The 15,426-nt window shown below is 44.1% G+C and overlaps 1 protein-coding gene across 1 annotated transcript in view; it reads left to right on the top strand.

The window, feature by feature from the left end:
- The window catches only part of KCNA7 (potassium voltage-gated channel subfamily A member 7), a 101,081-nt gene that overhangs the window by 52,733 nt on the left and 32,922 nt on the right, over positions 1–15,426 (top strand). The gene's annotated exons all lie outside the window — the stretch shown is intronic.

A 15,426-nucleotide genomic window follows, 5' to 3' on the forward strand; every position in this document is an offset into this window, starting at 1 on the left:
TTTACCAACCTCCATTCAGTTGGAGGAGACCACTTGGCCTTTAGGAGAAAGATCAAGACCTATCTCCTTCTGAGGTCAAAGGAGAAATGGTCAAACAAGCGCCCAGAGGCAATTCAGTTTGCATGTGCAGCGCTATATAAGTTTTTCACTCACTCACTCACTCACTGGTTGCTGCCACCACACGTTGACACCATCTGAATCAAAAAAGTTTATCTTGGTCTCATCAGACAACAGGACATGGTTCCAATAATCCATGTCCCTTAGTCTGCTTGTCTTCAGAAAACTATTTGCAGGCTTTCTTGTGCATCATCTTTAGAAGAGGCAGTTTGCGGCGTATGGTCTCAACACTGACAGGCTGACTCCCCACCCCTTCAACCTCTGCAGCAATGCTGGCAGCCACTTATATGTTTATTTTTCCATAGTCAACCTCTGCATATGACGCTGAGCATGTGCACTCAACTTCCTTGGTGGACCATGGCGTGGCCTGTTCTGAGTGGAACCTGTCCTGTTATAACGTCTGTATGGTCTTGGCCACTGTGGTGCAGTTCAGTTTCAGGGTCTTGGAAATCTTCTTATAGGCTAGGCCATCTTTATGATAGAGCAACAATTCTTTTTTTCAGATGCTCAAAGAGTTCTTTGCCATGAGTTGCCTGTTGTACTTCCAGTGACCAGTATGGGAGAGTGAGAGCAAAAACACCAAATTTACCACGCCTGCTCTCCATTCACACCTAGACCTTGTAACACTAACGCGTCACATGACACCGGTGAGGGGAAAATGGCTAATTGGGCCCAATTTGGACATTTTCACTATTGTTGCCAGTGGTTTAGACATTAATGGCTGTGTGTTTAGTTATTCTAAGGGGACAAGAAATTTACACTGATATACAAGTCTACTACTTTACATTGTAGCAAAGTGTAATTTCTTTAGTGTTGTCACATGAAAAGGTATAATACAATACAAAAATGTGAGGGATGTACTCACTTTTGTGAGATTATATATATATATATATATATATATATATATATATATATATATATATATATATACACATACATTACAGTATATATTCACTTTATCAAATTTTATTTGTGCAAGTAACTTGCAGTCACAAAATGTTATAGATCATCACAAGTTGTCAGCTTGAGGTGCACTGAATTTTTTTTTTCTGCTGATACATTTTTATTGCAATACCTGAATCCTCCTACACAAGTAAAATATGCTTGCATCTGGTAAGGAGCTGAAATAATTATTAGTTTGTTCCATTACATGTCATCTAAAAATGTAAATCAAGCTTGCAGTGGATGCGCCTACTTAAGCTGATGGCTGTAAGGATGAGGTGCTTAGTAAAAGTGCAGCGAGGAGATGGGGCAATGACAGAATCCAAAGAACTACATGTCCTAAAATAGATCTTCCATATATCATTTAACAATGTACATATTTAGCGGTCTTTGTAGCTTTGTGTTCAAAGTGTAACCTTTGTTTACAGTAGTAAATGAAATACACAGTAACTTTAGATTCGTTTTTGTTATTTCAGTCCTGTTGATACTGTATGTCGTATCACATTTTCCAGTTTGGCCTTTCCTTATTAAACATGCTCATTTCAGTATATCTTCTTTTTAATCTCCAGACATTTTTCTAATACATTTTTGATTGAGATTTGTGAAACAAGTAATTTCTGGTGATCTATTAAAGTGTACAATAATATGCAGAAATCTTATGTATTTAAAGGCCCACTCCATTAAAAAAACAATACTTTCATTACAGGTGAAGCTTGGTATCTTGAGCCAATCTTGGCTTCCTATATGTTTAACATACTTCTATAGTGGGATCTATCTGTCTAAATTTACTACTTTATTCTCTCTAAGCCAAGATATCTTGGGTGTTGCCACCCACCTTGTATGTTTCTATTCCTCCAGTTGCATTCCCCATAACTAGGGATGAGCCGAACACCCCCCCGATCATTTTGCACCAGAACATGCGAACAGACAAAAAATGTGTGCGAACATGCGGATACCGTTAAAGTCCATGTGACACAAATGTGAAAAATCAAAAGTGTTCATTTTAAAGGCTTATATGCAAGTTATTGTAAAAAAAAAAAGTGTCTGGGGACCCGGGGGAACTGCCCCAGGGGACATATCAATGCAAAAAAAAAGATTTTAAAACAGCGTTTTTTCAGAAGAAGTGATTTTAATAATGTAAAAGAAAAATGGCTGCGCTGCAATGTGAAAATACAAAAACTAAAAACACAATATGTGAAAAGTTGATGGTTATACACAGAGCTTTTTTTCTCAGAAAATAGGTGCAGAACTCAACCACGACCCCGTTTAGTTTTCACAAACAGTAGAAGGGTCTTAAAGGGGCATTAAATACCAGGATTGTGTTACATACAGAGTGCAGAGTTCAGGGGGTTACACACAGAGTGCAGAGCTGTCACTTGTTTTACAAGTGATTGTGGTGAGCAGGCACCAAAGGGTCTGAGCCAAAGGTGGTGGAAACTCAGTTCCCCCAAGTTCCCCCTGAAAAAAAGAGCCCCTGGTTATACAACTAGAAGAACACCCTGTTACAGGTATAATCAGAATCACCCACTCTTCACCCTCAAATGGAGAAAAGAGATAGGTGAAATAATAGAAAAGTGATCCTGATCACAAAAGAGACAGTGCCTGTCGGTGGAGCCTATGGTTGACAATACCACTTGCAGGAAACTGTCACATCTATGTACAATCAATAACGAAATATGTGAATAAAAACAGTGTGACAAAAAATTAAATTAAAAAATAAGAAGTCAAATTTAAAGTCTAAAGGATTCCAGTGCTCATGGGTTCCTCTCCAAGTGTGAAATTGATGTAATAAACGAAACACCCAAAGGAATGTGATGATCCCCAAAGGATAAAAAAAAGGCTGCCACCCACAGAATCACTGCCGCTTACCCAGATTATATTGATCTCATAAATAGGATCAAAAATGGCTTGTACAGACAACCCAGCAACGGTCTCTGCCTTTCCCCAAACAAATTCCTCTGTTGTTCAATGCAAATGGATCCCGGTGTAAATGGAAAAACCACTCCGCCCAATCAATCAATATAAGATGGAGCAAACAGAGGAGAGGCTGGGGGGCGTGCCTGGCAAGCGATGGAGTAGGACGTGGGTAGAAGGAGCTCCTCTGGCTGAAACTCCGTATAGGATCCTGGCTGACTATTCTAGCTACCAAACTCCCTAGAAATCCGTCTGGAGGCGCAAGGGGGATAAGTGGAAGACATGTCCCCACCGAAGAAAACAAATGCTGCGGCAGATAAACTGGCTAAATACCGCCACGATGGGGAGAGGAGCAGGCCAAAGATGGCGCCGGCGAGGCCTCGGGAGAAAATCGCCATGCGGCAGAGACAGCTAAGTGCTGGAGGCAATAGCGGTGCTGCAGGGAACGCTGAAGACTAAGATCGACGAAGTGAAAATTGATATTTCACTTATGAGGCAAGATCTGTCTGCGGTCCGCGAGCGGGTGAAGAGACGGAGGAACGCATTGGGGCTGCAGAAGATGTGCTGTATCCCATGCAACGGGCGGCGGAGGGGCTGCAGCGCCAATTACAACAATATACACGCGCACCAAGACGAAATGGAGAACAGACTCCGCCGCTGTAATCTGCGCTTTATAGGATACCAGAGAGAACAGAGGGCAGAGACCGGCGGAATACCTGGAACAGCTACTGATAAGAGTGTATGGCAGAGAGGCGTTTTCCGCCATGTTTGCGGTGGAGAGAGCGCACAGGATTCCAGCAAGCCCCCTCCTGAAGGGGCACCTCCTCGCACTTTTATCGCTAAGTTCCTGAACTTTCGTGACAGGGATAAAATTATGCGATTGTCCCGAGAGAAGGGGAACATGCGGTGTGAGAATGTACAGGTAGCAGTGTTCCCGGATTTCTCTGCAGAAGTACAGAAAAAGAGATCTCACTTTCAAGATGTGAAACGCCGCCTACGTGTGCTGCACTTAAAGTATGCCATGTTATTTCCCGCCAGACTGCGAGTGGAAGAAGATGGTCGTGTACTGTTTTTCGACACCCCCGGCAGCAGCAGCTGAATGCTGGATCGGAAAGGGAGACAGGAGTGAGGCTCGTATTGGCAACTTGTTGAGTAACGCACGGGGGGTTGGGGACAGGCTGCACGAGGAGAGGAGAGATGGTGGACTCCCCCCCCCCCCCTTATCCTGTATGAAACTGTGCAGAAGGGACATGCTGCTGGGAATTAAGTGACCCATATAGACAGTGACTTTGTTATCTGCTGGTCCCTCATCTCCCATGGGGAAGGGGGGGAGTTAATTTTGTTTGTGGGACATGGACATGAGCCCCAGGGAAGAGTGGGAGATGATATCGGTTGTTGGCATATGAACCTGCGATGCCTCCCCTCCGGGCTCCGGGGGGGGGGGGTTTAAATCCCCTTTTTTTCTTTTTCTTTTTCGGGGGGGGGGATGGATGGCCCCTCTCAGACATGCTGGTTTGCCCACAGTGGAAAAGAGTAAGATCCTGCAACGGTTTTCATAAAGCGGTGGGGAAGGCAAGAGCGCTGGATTTGATGAGCCAGAGGAGCAAAAGGAACTGGAAACAATTGGGGATATGTTGAGTTTTCCCCGTATCGATTCCACGCATTGCTCAGTGAACAATCGTCCCGTTAGACGAGTGTATAATGGTCTAGCCATGATACACACAGGACCTAAGAACCGTGCCTCCAGTCAGATTTATCTGCTGGAGAAAGTATTCTTTTTCTTATTCATATGGGTTCTGTTGGTTGGGGATGTATGCTCACACCATGTTGGGGGAGGTGCTGGGCTGGGTGGGGGGGGTGGGGAGTTGAGAAATATCAGGGCCCTGTTGGGACCCTGAACGGTTGTTGTATTGGAGTATGTGGTTTATAGTTGGATATGGCAAAGTAAATATGTTTAAAACAGGAAAATGGGATGTCCAAAGATTAATGAAAGATACACAGGTGAATGGATTGTTGTGCTGCAGATCCGACCCCGTAAGCTAATTTCATGGCACCATGACCCTCTATTAAATTTCTAACGTGGAATGTGAGGGGGGTGAGAAACAAAATTAAGCGTACGGCGGCCCTAGCATATCTTAAAGCGCAAAAAGCGAACATTATTGCCTTAACAGAAACGCACGTTACCGGTCATTTACAGTCTGCACTGAAGCGCCCGTGGATTGGATGGGCATATCATAGTACCCCTTTTCAGTTTCTCCAGGGGAGTCTCATTGCTAGTGTCAAAGGCCACCCCCTTTTGAATTACTTACACTGGAGTCGGATCAGCAGGGGAAGTATTTATTCTTATATGTACGTATAGGGGGAATGCATATGTTGCTGATAGCATGTTATATCCCTCCTCCATACAGCTCGGAAGTTGTCACGCAGGGGTTGGCATTTATGGCTAAGCACCCGATGGTGCCGGCTGTGTGGATGGGGGATTTCAATATGGTCATGGACCCTAGCCTGGATAGACCAGAAATGCCGGGAGGACATGTGGGGCCCCCCGGTCTGACCAGATTGGGACGTCTGATGAAAGAATTTGCGGTTGTGGATGTGTGGAGACAAAGGAACCCCAAGAGTAGGGCCTATACATGCCATTCAACCAGCCATGCTACTATGTCTCGCATTGATTACGTGTTGGTTTCGGCAACCCTGATGCCGAGGGTGGGGGGGGCCGGGTTTGCTCCTAGGGCTCTGTCCGACCACTCGCCATGTTGGGTACAGGTATCACTGCCAGACAGGGCCCCTGTGAGGGGGTGGAGGCTCAACCCCTTTTGGTTGACAGCCCAGACTGACCATGAGAGCATAGAGAGGGAACTACAGTTCATACTTCCGGAGAGCCAGGGTTACACAGATATTAATTCCCGATGGGATACGTTCAAGACTCAGGCGAGTAAAGTACTAGACATTAGGATACGCAGGCTTAAACAGACCTCCAAAGTGGTTATAAATAGTGCGGAAGGCGCGCTGCAGGATCTTGAGACTGTTTTTAATAATCAGCCCACTATAGAGAATTTGACCAAGGTAAGAATGCAGACCAGGATGGTAACGCAGCTACATATGGAGAAGGCCAAACAGCGTATATTTTTCAGTAAGGCAAGAATTTATGAGCATGGGGAGAAAGCAGGGAAGATGTTGGCGTATTTGGCGCACCTAGAGGATAGGCCGCCAGTGGTGGTCTCACTGAAAGAGCCGGATGGCTCGATTGTTGCGGACCCCCAGTAGTGGCTGATAGGTTCAGACATTTTATGAGGAACTATACAGATCCCAATGTACACACACGCCACAGGAAATACAAGCCTATTTGCACACACTGCAATTTTCAAAGCTGAGCCGGGTACAAGTGCAGATGCTGGAAGCCCCAATTACCACCCAGGATATAGCCACGGCGTTATCGCAATTGGCCAAGTCCAAAGCTCCTGGTCTAGACGGCCTCCCGCTAGAGTTTTATACTACGTACTCAGAAACACTAATCCCCAGATTGAGGGCATTATACCTTTCTATATTTGAATTGGGAACCCTCCCCTCCTCTATGCAGGAAGCACAGATAATTGTTCTTCCTAAACCGGGCAAGGATCATCACTACCCAGAATCTTATAGGCCAATATCTTTACTTCCGTGTGGACATTAAAATCTTAGCTAAGATACTGGCATCTAGATTGAATTCGGTGATACTATCACTGATTCATGGGGACCAAACGGGGTTTATGCCAGGGAAGAACACAGCAATGAACATCAGGAGGCTATTTATGAACATTCAAGCGCAGCATGACAATGTAGGAAACCCGGGTGGTAGTTGCTTTGGATACAGCCAAAGCATTCGATTCAGTCGAGTGGCAGTACCTGTGGGAATGTCTGAAGTGCTATGGTTTTGGTCCGCGATTCATTAAATGGGTGCAGTTACTCTACCAGACCCCCAAGGCAAGGGTGTTCGTGAATGGGTGGCTATCAGAACAGATTTCCCTGGAGAGAGGTACGAGACAGGGATGCCCCCTGTCTCCGCTGTTATACGCGCTGGCAGCGGAGCCATTGGCGATTGCCATCAGACATAGCTCGGAGGTAGTGGGACTCAGGAAGGGAGACAACTGGGAAAAGATCGGCCTGTATGCGGATGACACAATTCTATATCTGGAGGACCAGGGCCCCTCATTAAGAGCAGCACTGAATATTATAGAAGAGGTAGGGAGATTCTCAGGCTTACGGATCAATTGGGATAAATCCAAAATTCTCCCTCTGGATCAGTCCCCCCCCCCCCGCAGTGTCCCATGACTTACCACTACAGAGAGTAGCTGAAGTGAAATACCTAGGGGTAATGGTCACAAGGAATCTTAGAGATTATGTCCCTCTGAATGTGGAACCGCTATTTGCGGTGGTTAAAGCAAGAACACAGGCATGGGCGAAACTACCACTAGGGGTGATGGGACGAATAAACTTGATCAAGATGATCCTACTGCCCAAAATCCTATACATGGTATGGCATGCTCCCCTGTATATACCCCTTAAGACTTTTTAAACAACTGGAAGCTATCTTAAATTCTTTTGTGTGGGGAGCAGGCAGGCATAAGCTGGCATGGAGTATACTACAAAATCCGAACACAGAAGGGGGTGTTCACTCCCTGACTTGCAGGATTATTACATAGCGTCGCAATTGTCGCATTTCTACTATTTTAACACGTCAGAGTCGCAGAGGTATAGGTCCCTAGTATGTAATAAGCCGGATAGCCCCTTACACACTCCTATACAGGCAATCTTTAGAAGAGGTCATGGAGGATGCAGGACCACCAGATTTGAGGCGGAAAATGCTAGCGCACCATCAAAAGGTATGGGATGTCGGCCTTAAAAAACAAGGAGAGAGTCACATACATACACATACCCCGCTGTGGAAAAATAGTTCCCTGCCAGAGTTAGACACGGTCCCAGATTCGGGGGTATGGGCTGCGTATGGGATACTGTATCTCTCCCAGGTCATGTTGGACACGGGCCCAAAGCCATACAATAGACTTAGGGAGGAATTTTCCCTTCCGCCGCAACTCCACTTTAGATACTTGCAACTCAGGCACGCACTTAGAGCCCAGCTGGGCCCAACCGGTATAGATGTGAGTGCCCCACAGGTGTTGGATGTGATTTTTGGGAGGGAATCCACTGGGCTCACCTCCAACTGTTACTATGTCATTAGGAGACGTAGGACTAGCAAGATAGCGCAGACAGCCAAATTAAAGTGGGAGAGAGACGTAGGCCCCATAGAGGACACGGAATGGGAAGAAGTGCTGGAGGGGGTTAAAGCTGCGTCCCCTAAGCTGTCAGACAGGTTAACTCAACTGTATATACTACACCAGGCATACATCACACCACAGAGAGTGGCGAAGTTTCGGACCAATAGGAGCCCTAGGTGTCCCCATGTGCGCGGTTGAGGAGGGGTCTTTCTACCATATGATATGGCACTGTTCGGATGTACAAGCATACTGGCTGCAGGTGACTCAATTTCTACATGATAACATGGGATCCCCGGTGGGAATGGACCCAAAGTTGTGTTTGTTGGGACTGTTGCCGATGTGGATATAGAAAAGTACCAAAGCAATCTTTATGAATGAAACCTTATTCCTGGCTAGGAAAGCAGTGGCCAAGGTATGGATGCAAACGGAGGCGCCGACGCTGAGGATTGGAAAAAAGGATGTAAATGCTATTCTCCCTTACAGGAAAATGATTTATACACATAGAGGGAGACCGCAAAAAATTTTCTCAAGTATGGGACAGGTGGCTGGAAGATGGTGAAACATGCACAGTTTGAGTACAGAGGCGTCAAAGCATGGGGTGTGAATGAGAGGGGATGGATGGGGGGGAAGCCATTTGGGACCTAGCAGATGTACGATCCATACAGAAGGTCCTTTTGTTTTTTTTTTGTTTTTTTTTATGTACAGGGGCGGAATGTATATTTCTGTATGCTCATGCCGGGGGATACACCTGTTGAAGGGAATGGAGTAGATTTGGATAACCATAATTGTTTTTGCCAAAGAATGTATGGGGAATGTTGACCCATTGTTACAAATACTTGTGTACCTGTTTATACATCAATAAACTTGGATTTTTTGGAAAAAAAAAAAAAACAGAGGAGAGGCTCACATAGCGTGATACAGCTTAAAAGCACTTTATTAAATTCTAAAAACAAAAGATCCACTCACATTTTGTAGATGAATAAATAGTGTGTCATTAAGTAGAAAAAAGCTGTCCGGCTTCCACAGCCCGTACATTCCGGGACTCTACGTGGTATAGTATGCAATATTGTCAGCACGCCGCTTCTCCCTACGTCGTTTCGTCATAAAAGACGTCGTCCAGGGGCACTCCAGGGGCATAATTAATTATAAGCTTTACTGAACGGGACACCTTGGCTGCATATGCTGATCACTGCCTCTGCAAAGGCCATGTACTTGGCTGCCATGCTGATCATCTTATCTGAGTTTTGTGTCTGTAATCTGGAACAACTTTGCTAGCCAGTACTATATCAATATCTGACTTGTATCTCATTCATTGGCTGTTGCCTCTTCCTGGTCAGTAAGTCCGAAAATTCTAAGTCAATCTGGTAAAAACAAGACAGCCAGGCAACTAGCATGTTCATAAGGACATCTAAAAAGGAAATTACTTATTAATCTCAACATAGATTTCCTATAATAATGGGCATTTGATTTTAGTAAGTTATTTAAATTATACTGTAGGTGCCTGTAAACAGACTACATTATAAGTAAAAATAAATGTAGGACTTCAAAATCTTTATATAATTCTGACCAAAATAGCTAGGTACAGGCTTTATTTTTTTATATTTTGAACTTGCTTTCGGGTTGAAGGAAACCGAGCTTTCCATTTCATGGCGTGTTTGGTTTCTTATGACGGCTCATCCTAGTTACATGTCTATTCTTGACAGGATTAGCAGCATTCTGAGGTGTATGGACATCTTGGTGTCACTTAATCCAGAACATGATGGCACAGTGTGTTGTTGGCATGTACTCAGAATTGGAGGGAAATGGAATCTGTGAAACCTTAGATTATCCTGTAAAAAAGTAATAAAATAGATATTTATGTTGTATGGCCAAGGTTCTTTTACTGTTTGATGATCCACATGTAAATAATGACTTAAAATGCACCTTTGCTTAACCACTTGCTTACTGGGCACATACACCCCCTTCCTGCCCAGGTGAAATTTCAGCTTTCGGCACTGCGTCGCTTTAACTGACGATTGCGCGGTCGTGCGACGTGGCTCCCAAACAAAATTGACGTCCTTTTTTTCCCACAAATAGAGCTTTCTTTTGGTGGTATTTGATCACCTCTGCGGTTTTTATTTTTTGCGCTATAAACAAAAAAGAGTGACAATTTTGAAAACAAATTTAACATTTTTTACTTGTTGCTATAATAAATAGCCCAATTTAAAAGAAAAAAAAATCGCAATAAGCTACTAGTTTGCGCAAAGGTTATAGCACCTACAAAATAGGGGACAGAATTATTATTTTTTATTATTTTTTTTTTACTAGTAATGGCGGCGATCTGCAATTTTTATTGGAACTGCGACATTATGGCGGACACATCGGACACTTTTGTACTGCGATCAGTGCTATAAATATGCACTAATTACTGTATAAATCTGACTGGCATTGAAGGGGTTAACACTAGGGGGTGAGGGAGGGGTTAAATGTGTACCCTGCATAGTGTTTCTAACTGTGGGGGAAGGGAACTGACTGGGGGAGGTGACCGATCTGTGTCCCTATGTACAAGGGACACAGATCGGTCTCCTCTCTCCCTGACAGGACGTGGATCTGTGTGACGTGGACGTGGATCATCGCGGCCGCCAGGCACGCGCATCGGCATCTCAGTGATGCGGCGGGCGTGCCAGTGGCCCGGAGGAGCGGAGGCCGTATAAAGACGGCCTCCCGGAAATTTAGAACCACACTGCGGCCGTATATAGTCGTACTGCCGTCAGCATGTGGTTAAAGCGTTAGTAAAGGATTTTTTTGTTGTTGTTTAAAATAACAACATGTTATACTTACCTCCGCTGTGCAGTTCGTTTTGCACAGAGTGGCCCCGATCCACGTCTTCTAGGGTCCCTCGGCGGCTGTCTCTGGTCCTCCCAGCAATTACTGACCACAGTCATGCGAGAGCTCGCATGGTGGTGAGTATTTGCGGGCGCGCTCCTGTGATACAGCGAGCGGCCATAGCCGCTCACTGTATCACTCGGCCCCGCCCCTCGGCGCACCGCATCACTGGATGTGATTGACAGCAGCGCCAGCCAATGGCTGCACTGCTCTCAATCCATCCGCTCTAGCCAATCAGCGGCCAGGCTAAGCGGCGAAGAGGATCTCGGGACCGTGCAGGACTTTCGAGGGGTCAGGTAAGTATAACAGGGGCTCAGGGGGGGGGGGCGGCATTATGAGATGTTTTTTCACCATAATGCATAGATTGCATTAAGGTGAACATTTTTTTTACTTTACAACTCCTTTAACCAGTTCCCGACCCCCGCATGTACATATACGTCCACAATATGGCACGTACAGGCACATGGGCGTACTTGTACGTCCTTGCCTATTAGCGGGTGGGGGGTCCGATCGGGACCCCCCCCCGCTACATGCGGAGGTCGGGTCCGCTCGGGGAGCGATCCGGGACCACGGCGCGGCTATTTGTTTATAGCCGCTCCGTCGCGATCGCTCCCCGGAGCTGAAGAACGGGGAGAGCCGTATGTAAACACGGCTTCCCCGTGCTTCACTATGGCGGCGCATCGATCGTGTCATCCCCTTTATAGGGAGACACAATCGATGACGTCATTCCTACAGCCACACCCCCCTACAGTTGTAAACACACACTAGGTGCACCCTAACTCCTACAGCGCCACCTGTGGTTAACTCCCAAACTGCAACTGTCATTTTCACAATAAAGAATGCAATTTAAATGCATTTTTTGCTGTGAAAATGACAATGGTCCCAAAAATGTGTCAAAATTGTCCGAAGTGTCCGCCATAATGTCGCAGTCACGAAAAAAATTGCTGATCGCCGCCATTAGTAGTAAAAAAAAAAAAAATTAATAAAAATGCAATAAAACTATCCCCTATTTTGTAAACGCTATAAATTTTGCGCAAACCAATCGATAAACGGTTATTGCGATTTTTTTTTACTAAAAATAGGTAGAAGAATACGTATCGGCCTAAACTGAGGAAAAAAAATGTTTTTATATATGTTTTTGGGGGATATTTATTACAGCAAAAAGTAAAAAATATTGCATTTTTTTCAAAATTGTCGCTCTATTTTTGTTTATAGCGCAAAAACTAAAAACCGCCTAGGTGATCAAATACCACCAAAAGAAAGCTCTATTTGTGGGGGAAAAAGGACGCCAATTTTGTTTGGGAGCCACGTCGCACGACCGCGCAATTGTCTGTTAAAGCGACGCAGTCCCGAACTGTAAAAACACCTTGGGTCTTTAGGCTGCATATTGGTCCGGGGCTTAACTGGTTAACTACTGGACCTCTGAAAGGTTTTACCCCCTTCATGACCAAGTCATTTTTAGCTGTTCAGCACTGCGCAACATCAACTGGCAATTGTGCGGTCATGCAAGGCTGTCCGCAAATGAAATTTATATAATTTTTTAAAACAAATAGAATATTTATTTTAGTGGTATTTGCTATATACTGTAAATGAAACAAAAAATACCTAAAATAATGAACAAATATGATTTTTTCTACTTTCTGTTATAAAGCATATCCAATAAAATCAATTCTACATCCTGCTACACATCTTTGGTTTAAAAAAAAAAAAGTATATATTAATTGGTTTGTGTAGAAGTTATAGCATCTACAAACTATGGTATATATACAGTATTTGAACATGGATCAATCCTGATGTACTGATGGCCTATCCAAATTCTTGAGGCTCTTAAAATGCCAGGACTGTACAAATACCCCCAAAATTAAAAAATAAATAAAGTTCTTTTTTTTCACAATTAGTTATTTTCCATACTGTCACCAGGGCAGGAAAACGTCATCACATGACTGGGGTGGCAATGATCAGGGATACTGACTGACAGTATGCTAAAATAATAATAATAATAATTTGTTCATTCCATTTTTTAACATTGTTTTAAACATTTTGTTCTTTTTTTTATTTTTTTGTTTTTACATACTTTCATCAGAGTTGTTCAGTGTCACTATAGTGACTATCACATGGTACAGATTTCTGTGATTGGCCCCGGTACCATGTGATGGCAGTGGGCTAATCACAGCATCACTATAGGAATCACAGCTGTTATGAATGAAATTCATTCATAACAGTTTTGTTGACATTGTGATCATGTGATCCCCAGGCTGGGTATAGGAACTGCAATCCGCTGTGTCCGACCCCTCAGCTGGATGACGTACATGTATGTGAACCAGCTTGCCCGTGCCACCCTGCCGCAGTAAATGTACTGTGGTTGGGGGACAATCAGTTAAAGCGTATGTCAAGGCAAAGCAAAAGCAAGGACGAATGCTGTACATCTCTGCTAAAGATGCGTGGCAGCCTAGTTTTTATCCCTTGAAAACCTTGCAAATAAAAATACCTGTTTATTTGCCAGCGATAAACTTGCCATTTAATTTCCTGTTGTGGACTGACAACACACATCATTTTTGTGGACTGAGTGGTTATGTCAGCCCTGCCCATTATCTGTTGCTTATTTACTTACCCAAGTGTCCTTATATTCACAGTTTAGGTACAAAAAGACTTGTAATCCAAGATAACAGAACAGTGAGAACTACCGTATTTATCGGTGTATAACACACACAGGCGTATAACACGCACAGGCGTATAACACGCACCCTAAGGCCTCTTTCACACGGAGCGGACCGTTTTTGTGTCCGCTCTGTGTGTGTCCGGCGGCTCAGCGGGGATCATCCGTAATCCCCGCTGAGCTGTCGGCGGATAGGACGGTCCCCGCACACTGTGCAGAGACCGCCCTGTCTCTTCTACGCTCTCCCCTATGGGGAATCGGATGAAGACGGACCGTCTGTCCGTCTTCATCCGATCCGTTCCGCCGGACGGAAGAAAAATAGGGTTTTCTTCCGTCCAAAAAACTGGTTGCGGACGTTAGCGGATGCTCCATCCGCTAACGGACGCAATCCCATAGGGATGCATTACAAGTCCGTAAATGGACTTGTAATAAACGGACGAACGGTCCGTACTTCTGAAAGGGGCCTAACTTTAAGAGGGAAGTTTCAGGAAAAAAACGTTCCACAGCCCCCTGCGTATAACACGCAGGCACAGTTTACCCTCTATTTTCAGGGTAAAAAAGTGAGTGTTATATGCCAATAAATACAGTAAATATTTTTTTTGAGATAGCTAAGGACAGCTTTGAATTTCTGACAAGATCAACAGGTTTTTCAAAAGGAAGGATTTGGGACTTTAAATAAGGTGCATGTGTGGTGCACCTCCATCTCTGATTCTGAAGCTAAAGGAGTATTGATGGGACTTTAATTAAGGCATGGGAACAGCAACTTATAAAATATAAACATATTTTTTGTCATAAAATATGACAAGACATAGTAATTAATGCATACAGTAGCTCAAAATATAAATGTATATATAGGACACAGAAAACAGTGGCATAAAACAGTTTATATATATATATATATATATATATATATATATATATATATATATATATATATATATATATATATATATATATATATATATATACACATGGGTCACATTTTGGCACAAATCAAGTTCCTACATAATCATATAAAAACATAGATCACATGGTAACATGTTGCAATAACAGGCAATGTATACCAATATTACTGATTATCATAAGATCAGTTAAAAAGGGCAAAATGGTTGTACTAGAGTAAAGGTAAACTAGATGTAAGGACATAGCTGCATCCATATAGCTCAATGTGTTTTGTGGATCTGCTCCACTACTTCAGGAGCAAACACATGAACATGTTCTACAAAAAAACAAAAGATTGCCAATAAGGTCCAATACATAGACCCATTAGATAAAATGGAACATGGGGTGGAAAATAAATGTTCACCCATGAGGCCTAGGACCGTTTCCGCGGATAAATCCTCTCGAGGATTTCCGCGGATTTGGATCCGATGGAGTGTACTCACCATAGGATCGAAATCCGCGCCGAAATCCCATCGCGATGACGTGTCGCGCCTTCGCCGCGATGATGACGCGGCGACGTGCGCGACGCTGTCATATAAGGAATTCCACACATGCGTTGAATCATTACGACGCATGTGGGGGATCCATTCGGACGGATTGATCCGGTGAGTCTGTACAGACCAGCGGATCAATCCGTTGGGATGGATTCAAGCGGATAGATTTTAAAGCATGTCTTCAAATTTTTATCCGCTTGAAATCCATCCCAGGGGATAAAAATCCGCAGAAACAGATCCG

The sequence above is a fragment of the Rana temporaria genome, chromosome 10 (genome assembly GCF_905171775.1).
Source record: "Rana temporaria chromosome 10, aRanTem1.1, whole genome shotgun sequence".
Lineage (NCBI taxonomy): Eukaryota > Metazoa > Chordata > Amphibia > Anura > Ranidae > Rana > Rana temporaria.